The sequence below is a fragment of the Salvia splendens genome, chromosome 6, assembly GCF_004379255.2.
Source record: "Salvia splendens isolate huo1 chromosome 6, SspV2, whole genome shotgun sequence".
NCBI lineage: Eukaryota > Viridiplantae > Streptophyta > Magnoliopsida > Lamiales > Lamiaceae > Salvia > Salvia splendens.
The window spans coordinates 20,121,913-20,135,528 of record NC_056037.1 but is presented as its reverse complement, the minus strand read 5'-3'; the positions used below and the strand labels follow the sequence as shown (position 1 = coordinate 20,135,528).

At 38.0% G+C, this 13,616-nt stretch overlaps 1 pseudogene; it reads left to right on the top strand.

The window, feature by feature from the left end:
* The window catches only part of LOC121808500, a 38,863-nt pseudogene that overhangs the window by 12,073 nt on the left and 13,174 nt on the right, over positions 1 to 13,616 (top strand).

The following is a 13,616-nucleotide window of genomic DNA, read 5'->3' as shown; positions in this document are numbered from 1 at the left end:
TTAAAATCTTTTAAATTCTTTTTCTCGGCGTTCACATCAGTTCCGCATTCACATAAAGGCGTCGCGTGCGACGCCGGTCGGCCGCTTACGCTTGTTATTTCCTCCGTTGGCTCCTCGTATTTTCCATGACGTCGGAAATAATTTCTAAAAAAACTTTATTTAAGCGTATACTTTAATTATCGCAACTATCTAACGTTGAAAACATATTATTTCATGCTTAGGGTAAAATCATTCATTCTTCAAAACGTTCCGGGATTTAATTTAATAAATTTCTGCGATTTAATTTTAATTGACAGCTCCAAAAGATTTAATTATAGCCCACCTTATTCATCCAATTAAAAATTTTAGGAAGCCCCAAAGCTTTAATTAAAGAGGCCCAAATTTTAACTAAACTTCCACTTTTAATTAATAAGGCCCCAACTAAAAAAAAAATAGTTACACAAAGGCCCAATTCCACAAAAACCAAAAGTGGCCCTACTTTTCTATCTTCTTTCCCACCACCCTCTCTCTCTACCTCTCTCTCTCGACAGTTCACACAGCAGTCGTCCCTACCGTGAAAGCGACGACACCGCCGCTGAAGTCGCCCGCCGTCGCTGCTGAAGTCGCCCGCCGTCGCAGCCGTCGCTGCCGAAGTCGCCAGGAGCTGGAGTCGTCGCCGTCACCGTGACGGTGCTGCTGCCACGACGCCGCCGCTGCTGTCACGGGGAAGGGGAGCTACTGCCATCGCGCCGGGAGCCGCTGTCCGCACCGGGGAATGTCGAGTGCAGCTGTCCGCCGTTGCCCGTCGCCGGCAGCGGCTTTCCCTTCTCCGAAACCACCCGAACGACCCCGATTCAACCCGCAACAAACACTCTCATTAAAAAGTTAAGTTCTTTGAGACCTTCGATTACGTACGGCGATCGTTTGATTTGTTTTACAAGTTGAGTTGGTTGAGTGATTATGGAAGAGTTATGGAATGATGACACTATATATACATACAACAATTCATGCTTTAGGATAGGGGAGAAATATACCTTCAACTTGGTTGGTTTTGGTGGTGAGTGAACAAAAAAAATGGTGAAAAGAATCCTCCTCCTCTTCCCTTCGTTTCTCTCTCGGCTCTCTCTCAAACCTTTCTTTTTTGTTTTTGCAAGTTGTGAAAAGTTGGGGAAGAGGTAAATGAATGAGTGGTGGTGACTCTTTGTTTGTAGGTATTGATGGAGGAAGATAGAAGGTGGAGAGGTGGAAATTTGGAGGGTCTCCTCCTTGAAGAGGAGAAGGCGTCGGCTAGGGGGAAAAAGGAAGAAGAAGAGTTCTTGAGCTTACCCCATTTTCTTGGAGAGATATTGGGCTCCACTTAAATTAATTACATGTTGTTGGACTCAAGTGTTTTAAGCCCAACTTGGTGTTGCTACTATTATTTAGTGGATTTAAAATAATTAGGGTCCAAGCTATTTGTAGATAATTGGACTCTAATTAAATTTGAAAAGCTCAAAATAAATTCATACTTTATATTTTCGTATTTTCCTTCGATAATTCAAATTCACGGGTCTTTGTTAAATTTTGTTAACTCATCCTTCCCGAACAAAAATTAAGTACGTTTAACGGCACAACTTATATTTGGTGTTGTTCCAAATATAATCCCTTCAACCATTCCTCGATTTACGTACGTCGTCTTCCATAAGAAAAAATATCCATCTCCATGTATTTCATTCGTCTTGCTACAAAAATTAGCAATTTCGTCGTCATTCTTTCAACGAGACCTTCAACGTGTCTCCCAACGTTCATAATTAAATATAATAAGCATGCTCCTTTTCACATTAAACACATAAAACCATACGATTTCCCAAATCACATTTATCGAGAAGCATAATATTTCAAAATAATTTTATCAATTATTTCGTTACATAAATTGGGTTCGTACTTAAAGGTACGGGTGTTACAAGATTAGATTTAATTGGATTTTAAATTTAAGAAGGAAATAAAACAAAGTACCAATTAAATCTACAAAAATAATTCATCCTCTTATTTAATAGGGATTTTCGAAAACTTCCAAAGAACAAGCTAGGTTCGACATTTACGTAGAATAAATTAGGGATAATTTGATTTGGATTTAATTTGGATAGATATCCCAAAACAATTAATTAAATCCAAGAAAAAGAATATAGTTTCCAATAATTGGAGGGGCCGAAAATAGCCACTTTATTTGGCTAGAACAAAATACATGCTCTTATTTAAATTAATTTCCCATATTGAAAAAATATAAATAACACTTCATTCCAAATCACTCATGACAATTTATTCAACATAGCCAACTCAATCACGTAGCAACCATTAAATTTCATAAATGAAATTCCCAATCGACATATTTAAATAAAAGTCGCAAAATTTTTTTTTTTTGGGATGTTACATCCTTCCCCTCTTAACAGAAATTTCATCCCGAAATTTGATCGTCTCACATAAACAACTCGGGGTACTTTTCTTTCATTCTATCTTCTAACTCCCACGTGGCTTCCTCGGGACCATGGTGTTTCCACAATACCTTCACGGATGCTATCGACTTGTTTCACAACTCTTGCACCTTCCGATCTAGGATTGATTCGGGCCTCTCCTCGTAGCTCATGTCGGGGGTCAGGATCGCTTCCTCTTGATGAATCACATGCTTGGGGTTGAACACGTACTTGCACAACTGCGACACATGGAATACGTTGTGCACATTCCCCAAAATTGGGAGGTAACGCCAAACGGTACACTACAGGACCTACTTCATTGATAATCTCGTACGGCCATACAAAACACGGTTTCAGCTTGCCCTTCACTCCAAACCTCACAACTCCTCTCGTCGGGGATACTTTCAAGAATACTTTGTCATCAACATCGAATTTGATTTCCGTTCGTCGCACGTCAGCATACGACTTCTGCCTATCTTGAGCTTCCTTGATCCTTGCGCGGATTTGATGCACAATTTCGGTCATCTCCTTTATAGCGTCGGGTCCCAACATCTTCCTCTCGCCAACTTCATCCCAATAAAGTGGGGATTGACACTTTCTGCCATACAAGGCTTCATACGGAGCCATATCGATCGTCACTTGGTAGCTATTGTTGTAGGAGAATTCAACCAACGGTAGAACAGTTTCATAACTTTCCCCTCGATCTAAGACAACGGCTCGCAGCATATCCTCAAGCGTTTGAATCGTCCTCTCTAACTGTCCGTCCGATTGCGGGTGATAAGCAGTGCTGAAGTTCAATTGTGTGCCCAATTCACGTTGCAAACTCATCCAAAACTTTGATGTGAACTTCGTATCGCGGTCGGACACAATGGTCTTTGGCACTCCATGCAAACGCACAATCTCATTCACGTAGAGTTTTGCTAATTTGTCCGCGCCATAAGTAATTCGAATTGGTAAAAAGTGCGTGCTTTTAGTTAGTCGATCGATGATTACCTAAATCGCAGTGTTGCTCTTCTGTGACTTTGGCAAACGTGTCACGAAATCCATAGCTAGATGCTCCCACTTCCATTCGGGGATTTCGAGTGGTTGCAACTTCCCATATGGCCGTTGGTGTAAGGCCTTCACTTGTTGGCATGCTAGACATCGTTCCACATATGACGCTACGTCTCCTTTCATTCCATTCCACCAAAAACGTTGCTTCAAATCTCGAAACATCTTCATGCTTCCGGGGTGTGCAGTGTAAGGCGTGTCGTGCGCTTCACTCAAAATCTCATCTTTTAGCGTCTCATCGCTCGGCACACACAATCGCCCATCGTACGTCAAAGCATTATCTGCCTCCTCACGGTAATGATCAAGTTTCTCGGCTCTCACCTTCACACGTAATTCTTCCAACTTCTCATCACGTCGATGTGCTTCTATGAGCTTGGTTCTCAAATCTGGCTCAATCACTAGCGTCGCTATTCGTCCTTCTACTGGGTCGGGCACTTTTACTATTTCCAATCTCATTCTGTCGAATTCGCAAATCAACGCTTCCTCTTGCGTTAGGAAATAAGCCAATTGAGGTTAGTTCTTCCTACTCAAAGTATCGGCTACTACGATTGCCTTGCCCGGATGATAGTGAATTCCACAGTCATAATCTTTCACGATCTCTAACCAATGTCGCTGTCGCATGTTTAGCTCCTTCTGCTCGAAAAAGTACTTGAGACTCTTGTGATCTGTATATATCTCGCATCTCACTCCATAGAGATGGTGTCTCCAAATTTTCAGTGCATGCACCACTGCTGCTAACTCCAAATCATGAGTCAGAAAATCCAATTCATTCGGTCTCAACTGTCGGGAAGCATATGCTATTACTTTCCCATCTTGCATTAACACATATCCTAGTCCTACTTTCGATGCATCTGTATAGACGGCGAAATCCTTGTCGGGTTTTGGTACCGCTAGGACTGGTGCTGTAGTCAATTTCTCTTTCAACAGTTGGAAACTCGCCTCGCACTCTGGCGTTCAAACCACTTTGATTCCTTTCTTTAACAGTTGCATCATCGGTCTCGCAATCTTAGAGAATCCTTCAATGAATCGTCGATAGTATACCGCCAATCCCAAGAAGCTGCGGATTTCACTCAGCGTTTTCGGCGATTTCCAATTCTGCACGGCCTCGACCTTTGCTGGGTCTACTTGAATCCCATTTGCCGTCACAATATGACCAAGAAAGTTTATTCGAGTCAACCAAAACTCACACTTACTAAACTTGGCATAAAGCTTCTCCTTTCGCAACGTTTCCAACACTGTTTGTAGATGCCATCCATTTTCCTCCTCGTTCTTCGAGTATACTAGAAAATCGTCGATGAAGACTAACATGAACTTGTCGAGGTACTCGTGGAAAACTCGATTCATCAAATCCATGAAAACTGCCGAGGCGTTAGTAAGTCCAAATGGCATCACGACGAATTCATAGTGGCCATAACGAGTGCGAAAAGCAGTCTTAGGCACATCCTCTCGTCGGACCTTTAGTTGATGACATCCCGACCTCAAGTCCATTTTCGAGAATACACCCGCTCCTCGGAGTTGGTCAAACAAGTCGTTAATTCTTGGTAGCGGGTACTTATTCTTCAAAGTCAACTTGTTGAGCTCACGATAGTCAATGCACATCCTCATCGTGCCATCCTTTTTCTTAACGAACAACATTGGCGCTCCCCACGGTGACACACTAGGCTGAATAAAACCCAAGTCTAACAGTTCTTGCAACCGAATCTTCAACTCTGCCAACTCTTTAGGTGCCATTCGTTATGGTGCCTTCGACACTGGCGCAGATCCGGGTTCTAAGTCGATGGTAAACTTCACTTGTCTATCAGGCGGTGGTCCAGGTAAGGTTTCAGGGAACACATCGGGAAAGTCTCGTACTACTGCCATGTCTTCCACTTTCAACTCCTTTTTCTCCTCTCCGTTCAAATACACAAGGTATGTCGGACGCCCTTTTCTTATCATCGTGGTTGCTTGCATAGCAGAGATTATGGAGGTCCGTCGGTTGATGGAGATTCCATACAAGATGGCCGGCTCGTGACCAGGGGTTTGAAAAGAAATCTGTGTCTCTTTACAGTTAATCATTGCGTGGTTCTCGGTAAGCAAATCCATTCCCAAAATTATGTCAACGTTCTCCAAAGGCATGACGTGTAAAAGTCGAGCTACTAGTCCTAAATCTCCTAACACAAACTTTAGTCAAACAGTCTTAACTTGGATATGAACCGATTTTGAATTGTAACAATTGGTTATGATCATCCCCTCGGAGCTTGAAAGAACATAAGATAGGTCATGAATATGGGATGGAATCAAATTAATGTCAACTCTCATAGTAGGCTACCAAAAGATAATTCAGTTGTTCGACCAAATTTGAAAGGTCCACACATCAATGGATAATGACTTAAAGGGTTGAGGAAAAGAAATGATCAGTTGCACGAGGATTGAGAAATGTAGGCAGTTGTCACAAGCAGTTTTGATCATGGTTCAAGGAAAATCATAATATGGACTGACAGAATCACATCAATGGGTTCATAAGTTTGTGAAAGGCAATCAAAGTCAAAGAGTCTATTGAAAACAAAAATCAAGTGGATTAAGTTTGTTAAGGCAAGGAACAAAATGTAGGCCTTAACTTCATTTTGTAGCAAGAAAGGTTCTATTATGGAAAGGATACATGAACTGAACCAAAAAGAATTTCACTCTGTAAGAAAGAACTTGACACGGACATGGTGACAAAATAAAAGGCTGAACAAAAGTTCGAAGAAGAATATCACATAGAAAACATGTCTGTGAAACGTGATTATATTGAAGGACGTAACTGCAAGCAGCCTTAGGAATGAAGCTCAATAACAAAGGCTCACAGAGTCAAAGTATGGTCCGTATAAATAATAGGTCGAAGAAGACTACAATCAATCCAAGTGTCCAAAGTTATGAAGGCAACACCACTTTCCAAGAACTGAAAGTGAGTTATGACTCAATGGAGGAAAAGAAACAATATGCATCACTTGCAAGGGGTGAATAAGACAAGCTGTTAAATAGACAATGGCTCACGGCTATTTGAAAGGTACTGAAAGATAACTTCTTATAATCCAAGTAAGAACTGTTGATTAGAATAGTTTGTTCCAGCTATTAAAGTCGCACCTCCTTGTTCATCTTTCGCAAGCCGAAACTGGTAACATCGCTCTAAGAACTGTGGATTCCACGCTGAGATTCTTCGTGTCATTGCCACTAATAACGATAGTTGAAATCCATATCTTCATAAAATTCTTTATCTGTCATAATGACTATCCTCGTAGGACATGGTTATCATCCTCGTGCTCCTTAGCAGGGTATGGAGATCATCTCCATCGTGCTTCCACTTACGCAAGATTAAACTATACTAATTTAAATCACGAGTATGATCTCTCGTCGTTGCATGAAAATATCTCTTAGCATCGGTTCTTCTTGTCTCGCACCTTGACTTAAGCGTTTTCCTCAACTCTCATATTCTCGTACGTTCCATTGCTCGGAAAAGCAATAGTTAAGTTTTCAACTTAGAACTGCGATTCACGCGGTCAACTAGGCTTATATTTTAGGTACTCTAAGTTCACCATACGATTCATCATCTCCTAGATCATCATGCCATAACAAAACACTTTCATACCTCAAGATAAACACACCACATTTTCATACCTCAAGATAAACAAAACACTTTCGAACTTCACAATTATATTCAGAACTTTTGAAACAAAATTTCCTTACACTTTCGCACTTTCCAAAAAAAAAATTCCACATCTCACTTTTAAAAATAAAAGTTTTGACTCAAACTAAAACATACTTTCACATCAACTTTCACATGCCATAACAAAACACTTTCGAACTTCACAATTATATTCAGAACTTTTGAAACAAAATTTCCTTACACTTTCGCACTTTCCAAAAAAAAAAATTCCACATCTCACTTTTAAAAATAAAAGTTTTGACTCAAACTAAAACATACTTTCACATCAACTTTCATCATCCGTATAAAACACTCCATAGAATAACGCATCATACTTCGCACCTCATAACATACATAACATCACACTTTCATAGCTCAATTTTCCAACGAAAAAGTTATTATTATTTTTTTTGTGTCGAAACTCAAATTTTTTTTTAACAATTCATAAACACAACATTTTCCATTGATCAATTAATTTTCCCAAAAGAAAGAACTTACATGTTTTCATTTAAAGTTCAAAGATATATATATATATATATATATATATATATATATATTTTTCAAAAATTCCAACAACTTTCCACAACATAAACATTTTTCCTCAATCAAACTCCACTAGAACAACTAGTCATTAATATTGTAAAACATCAATCGCAAAACCCTTTTCCATTTTTTTTACATGTCAAAACACCATGCGAATCTTTCAAAGCTCACAACATATTTGCATTCCAAACAAAACACTCATGCACTTCACATATGTGTTTGAAACAACATTTTTAGATTACTCATTTTATTTTCCTCGAAAATTTCAACATTCTCACAACAACTCATCAATTTCCATCTTTCATGTAAAACACTCCATCTTCCTATGTTCACATGCTTACGTCATATCATTTCCACACATATAACACATACTTAGGTCATCATATCAATCTCGCTCATGTCTCACATAATCATACCATGACAATATCATATTCACACATACAATACGTGTTTTAATTATCATGCCAATCATACTTGTATTCCACGAAACCATGCTATTACAACATCATATTTACGCACTTAATATATGCTTAAGCTATCATAGCAATCATGCTCACATAGTGATCCCATTACAACTCATCCTCATGCATATCGTTCATTCACATGTATAAACTTGTCAATCGTCATATCATATCATCATCCATTTCATGCATCTATCTCACATGCCTTCAACAAATAAAACATACCTCACTTTCATTGGTTGAGCGTGATGCTATGGATGTTGAGCCTTCATGACACTTCTAGTCAATAAGGATTCACTAATCTAGACTTAAGACAAAAGAAGACTCTCGGACCAGAGCGAACACTAGGCTCTGATACCACTCTGTCACGACCGCCCATACTAGGGTTACTACAAACGCGGCGATCGTGATACAACATGCAAGGATAGAGTTTTATTTGAAAACTTAATTAACTTAAAAGAATGAAAAACATTTTGGTTTAAAGAAGTTTAAAGTTATAACTTTTCTATTAAATAAAAACGACTCAAAATAAATACCTTTAAAAGAAAGCAGCGGAGAAAAATTAATTATTAAAAACCCAATCAACTTCTAAGAAAAACATTTAGTTTACTTCGCGGGAAACATCATTTTTAAGTAACATTGTAAATACTCGTTTAAAACCTAACACAACCAAACATACTCAAACACAGTACGGAAAAGATTAAAGTATTGGAACATAGTTCAAGACATAGCAGCGGAAATAAGGTTCAAAGAGAGAGTCAAGGATAACGCCTATGTATGGAGACACATCGCATCCTAAGTTCTTAGGCCGACTCAACATCCTCCGCAACATCCCGCTCAACCTGCACATAAGAAAAAAATATATGCAGGGCTGAGTACTTGTTGTACCCAATGGGCTCATGCCGAAAATATTTTATATTAGTTATGTCATCCATACCAGTGATCTCGAGTTTTATGTAGTAAGAAATATCACGAGAACACAAAAACATTTCAAGTCTGGCCAGACAATTTATCTCCCCACTTTTCACATCATTCCATCAATCACAATCATCATATCACAGTGCGACGAAAGTGTGGCCACACTATTCGCCCACGAGACTGGCCGACTAGCAAGGACGGCTCACGATCCCACCAGTGTACACAGCCTGATAAGGTTTACGGCCATACTCAGACCCGAATTCGTTTCACAACACAACCATATAGCCTAACGGAGTAAGCTCAGACGAACTAGGCATCAGGCAACAATCTCACAAACAAAATAACATGGCATGACATAACAAGTTAAACCACCCTTATAACACCACATCGTTATTTCAGAAAATAAAAAGGTTTGAAAAGAAATCCCACCTCAATTGCTTAACAACACAATTCCAACTTATGCAACTCTCGTTCCTCGAGCTCACATATACTCAATCACCCTTGCCAACGCCAACACAATCAGCTTTCCATAAACTTATGTTATCATGCATGTCCTATTGTTCCTTTTTCGTTTCCCTTAAATAACCCATCCCATCATTCATCGACATAAGGAAAAACATGCCATAATATTTCTCAACGTGTCACACATAATCACGTCATAGGATACTTACCCAAATCATACATGCATCATATAGTTCATCAAACTTAGCAACAAGTGATATTTTCACATAACAACAAAACTGGCAGAACTGCGCGGTTGGTTTGTAAAAATCACCAAAAATTCATCCGACCTCATATGAAGCTAAACTTTGGTCACAACACAGTAGACACATTCAAGTTCATTCAGTTAAAGTTGCACACTCAAATCATGGCATTTGGTCAGTAAAAACATTTATACAACTCTCTAGTCGGAACATAAAAATTCTGGCAGCATTGCGCAGTTTATTTGAAAATTTCACCATAAATTTATCCGATGTCCAATGAGGCTGAACTTTTTACAAGACTCAGAAGACACTTCAAATGTTCATTTAGTTCAAGAATCACATCAAACGGAGGTCATTTGTTTGGTCAAACAGAATACGAAACTTTCTAGGTGAGAACACAAGTTTCTGGCAGAATTTCGCAGTCAACTTCAAACATTTATTAAAAATCCATTTTTCAACAAAAAGGGCTGAAATTCTCACGAGGCATAGAAAACACCTTGAAATTTACTTAATAAAATTTTCACATCAAAATTCGATAGTTTGATAGGTCAATTACACATCAGAAACTGCTGTTCGAACGTCACCGATTTCAGGCTCACAAATTCGAAATTAGGGTTTCTTCCTTAATCATCCAAATACAATTTTTCATGCTTATAACACAAAATCATGCTTCAAAAAGGTTCTCATAATCATTTTTGCACATTAACTCACATCATTCACCGAAGATTCAAATCAAACTTCACATAAACTCAATCAAAATCGCATAATTATCAAAGTTCTCATGCAAACACACTTTCCCACCGATTAATTTTGCGATCTATCATTCTTACACTCACTATATGCATGTAGGGTTCAAGAACAAGGATTATATGAAAAGATTGAGGGAAAGTGAATCAAATATACCTTTCTTGATGAAAACGAATCGGTAGAAATAAGAATTGATGCGATTCGTCGGAGACTCTTGAACGATTTCAGGCTCACAAATTCGAAATTAGGGTTTCTTCCTCAATCATCCAAATACAATTTTTCATGCTTATAACACAAAATCATGCTTCAAAAAGGTTCTCATAATCATTTTTGCACATTAACTCACATCATTCACCGAAGATTCAAATCAAACTTCACATAAACTCAATCAAAATCGCATAATTATCAAAGTTCTCATGCAAACACACTTTCCCACCGATTAATTTTGCGATCTATCATTCCTACACTCACTATATGCATGTAGGGTTCAAGAACAAGGATTATATGAAAAGATTGAGGGAAAGTGAATCAAATATACCTTTCTTGATGAAAACGAATCGGTAGAAACAAGAATTGATGCGATTCGTCGGAGACTCTTGAAAATAAACTTCAACAGATGCAAGAACAAGGATTGAAGGAGATTTTATGGAGAGAATGTGGAGAGGTGGAAGAGGCGTGTGGGAGAGGGAGAAAGGAGGAGGGAGCGTGTGAAAGAGAGGAATGGTGGCTAGGGTTAATTTGATTTTATAGTCTAGGTTTAATCCTACACTTAAATTAAATAATTAAAATTGTGAAGGAATAATAAAATCCCACAATTAACATGGAAATGGGCGTGTGAAATTGGAGTAATGAAAGGAAAATACTTAAACCTCAATTAAATAAGAATATGTTTTAAATTTGGAAATTTCCTTGTTGGAAAAAGGCTCCCACAAAATAGGTAACAATTAAATTAATTCCACAAGGAAATTGGAAGCATATGGGGCGAAAATTTAAAGGCTTTAAAGAAGGAATGAGTCAAATCCTAATTAAAATAGGATATGGAGGAATTTGAAAAAGATTAGATTTAATTGGATTTTAAATTTAAGAAGGAAATTAAACAAAGTACCAATTAAATCTACAAAAATAATTCATCCTCTTATTTAATAGGGATTTTCGAAAACTTCCAAAGAACAAGCTAGGTTCGACATTTACGTAGAATAAATTAGGGATAATTTGATTTGGATTTAATTTGGATAGATATCCCAAAATAATTAATTAGATCCAAGAAAAAAGAATATAGTTTCCAATAATAGGAGGGGCCGAAAATAGCCACTTTATTTGGCTAGAACAAAATGCATGCTCTTATTTAAATTAATTTCTCATATTGAAAAAATATAAATAACACTTCATTCCAAATCACTCATGACAATTTATTCAACATAGCCAACTCAATCACGTAGCAACCATTAAATTTCATAAATGAAATTCCCAATCGACATATTTAAATAAAAGTCGCAAAAAATTTTTTTTTGGGATGTTACAGTGTTAAGCAGAATTTTGGGATGAAACTGTGAAATGCAAAGCATGATACGCGTATAGTTGCGAGTTGCGATTGTGATACAGATGAGCATGAACTGCATGAATTAGGAAATGCGATTCCATGGATGATTGATTGACTGAGTGTTGCTATTCATATATATTAATGTACGATGTTTGTTATGCTATGGAACACCAAATGATTTATACGAATAAATGTGTTGATTGTGCAATATATGGATGACGTTTATGTGGTGAAGATTTATGACCGATGAATTACGAGGTATTGTATAGAACCACTATTAAAGTGAAATGTGGAACTTTTGAACTTTGTTGCGAACGTAGGAGCCATATGAAGCTTGAGTTAGGTAATGATCAAATATACGTTGAAGTACGAGACTTCAAGCTATGCTTGAAATTATAGAGTGCCTAAGAGGTAGGTCAGACTGAACGTGCTAGGACTTAGTTGTAAGTTGACAACTGCAATATCACTTTCCTGAGTGATAAAACCAACGAAAGTATTTTTTTTCGAACTTTGGAGTATCCTCACAATGGCGAGATCACACCTAAGATCTAATAAAACTATGCAGTCTTGCATACCATGCCAAAGTAGCGATGCGACACAAATACGACGACGTTTACGACACTTTAAGACCACGTGTACAATGGCAATGCATTTCGAAAACCTACGTGGCATGGCAAGAACACTTTGAAGATGCGACCATCAAAAATAGTTATTATTTTCGACGATACGATGAATCGCAACTTGGAATCCACGAGTTCATAGAACGCTGTTACCATGTTCAGGCTCGCAGAAAATGTGTGAGGGAGTGCGATCCTCGTAGCTAGAATGAACGATTTTTAAATCAACAGTACTTACTTGGATTCTAAGTTCTTTTTCGGGACGTTTGAAATAAACGTGAGCCCTTGTCTATTTAAACACCTTGGTTGACTCCCAATTTGCAAGTAATGTCCATTATTTTCCTTATATCGAGTCATGACTCACTTGTCTCGAAAGTTTGTGTTTGCCTTTGTAACGTTGGATAGCTTGATTGAGTAGTCTCCTTTGATTCATTATTCATAAGGACAATATTTTGACCTTATGAGATTCAGTCATTGAACTTCATTCCTAAAGCTGTTTGCAGTTTTGACCTTCAGTATAATCACACCTCCAGACATGTTTTCTTCAAAGGATGGAATATTCTTCTTGGAACTATTGGTTCACCTCGTTATTTTGTAACCATGTATGTGGCAAGTTCTTTCTTGCAGAAGTAAAATTCTTTTTAGCTCGGTTTCAGTACATATATTGTTTCATACTCAATGATTTTTCTTTCTGCAACACCAAATTAAGGCTATCATGTTCTCTTCTTCCTTAACGGGTTGATCGTGTTAAATTTCTGAAAAATTCCATTCACTTTGAGTTGTCTTTAACAAACCCGCGAACCCATTGATGTGATTTCATCTTTTCCAATAACATGGTGTTGTTGAACCATCATTTGTACTACTTCATGACATTTGCCTATGTTTCTAAATCCTGTCGCGTCTGATTGTTTTAGGCCTTGACATGTTTGAACGATATCATTCA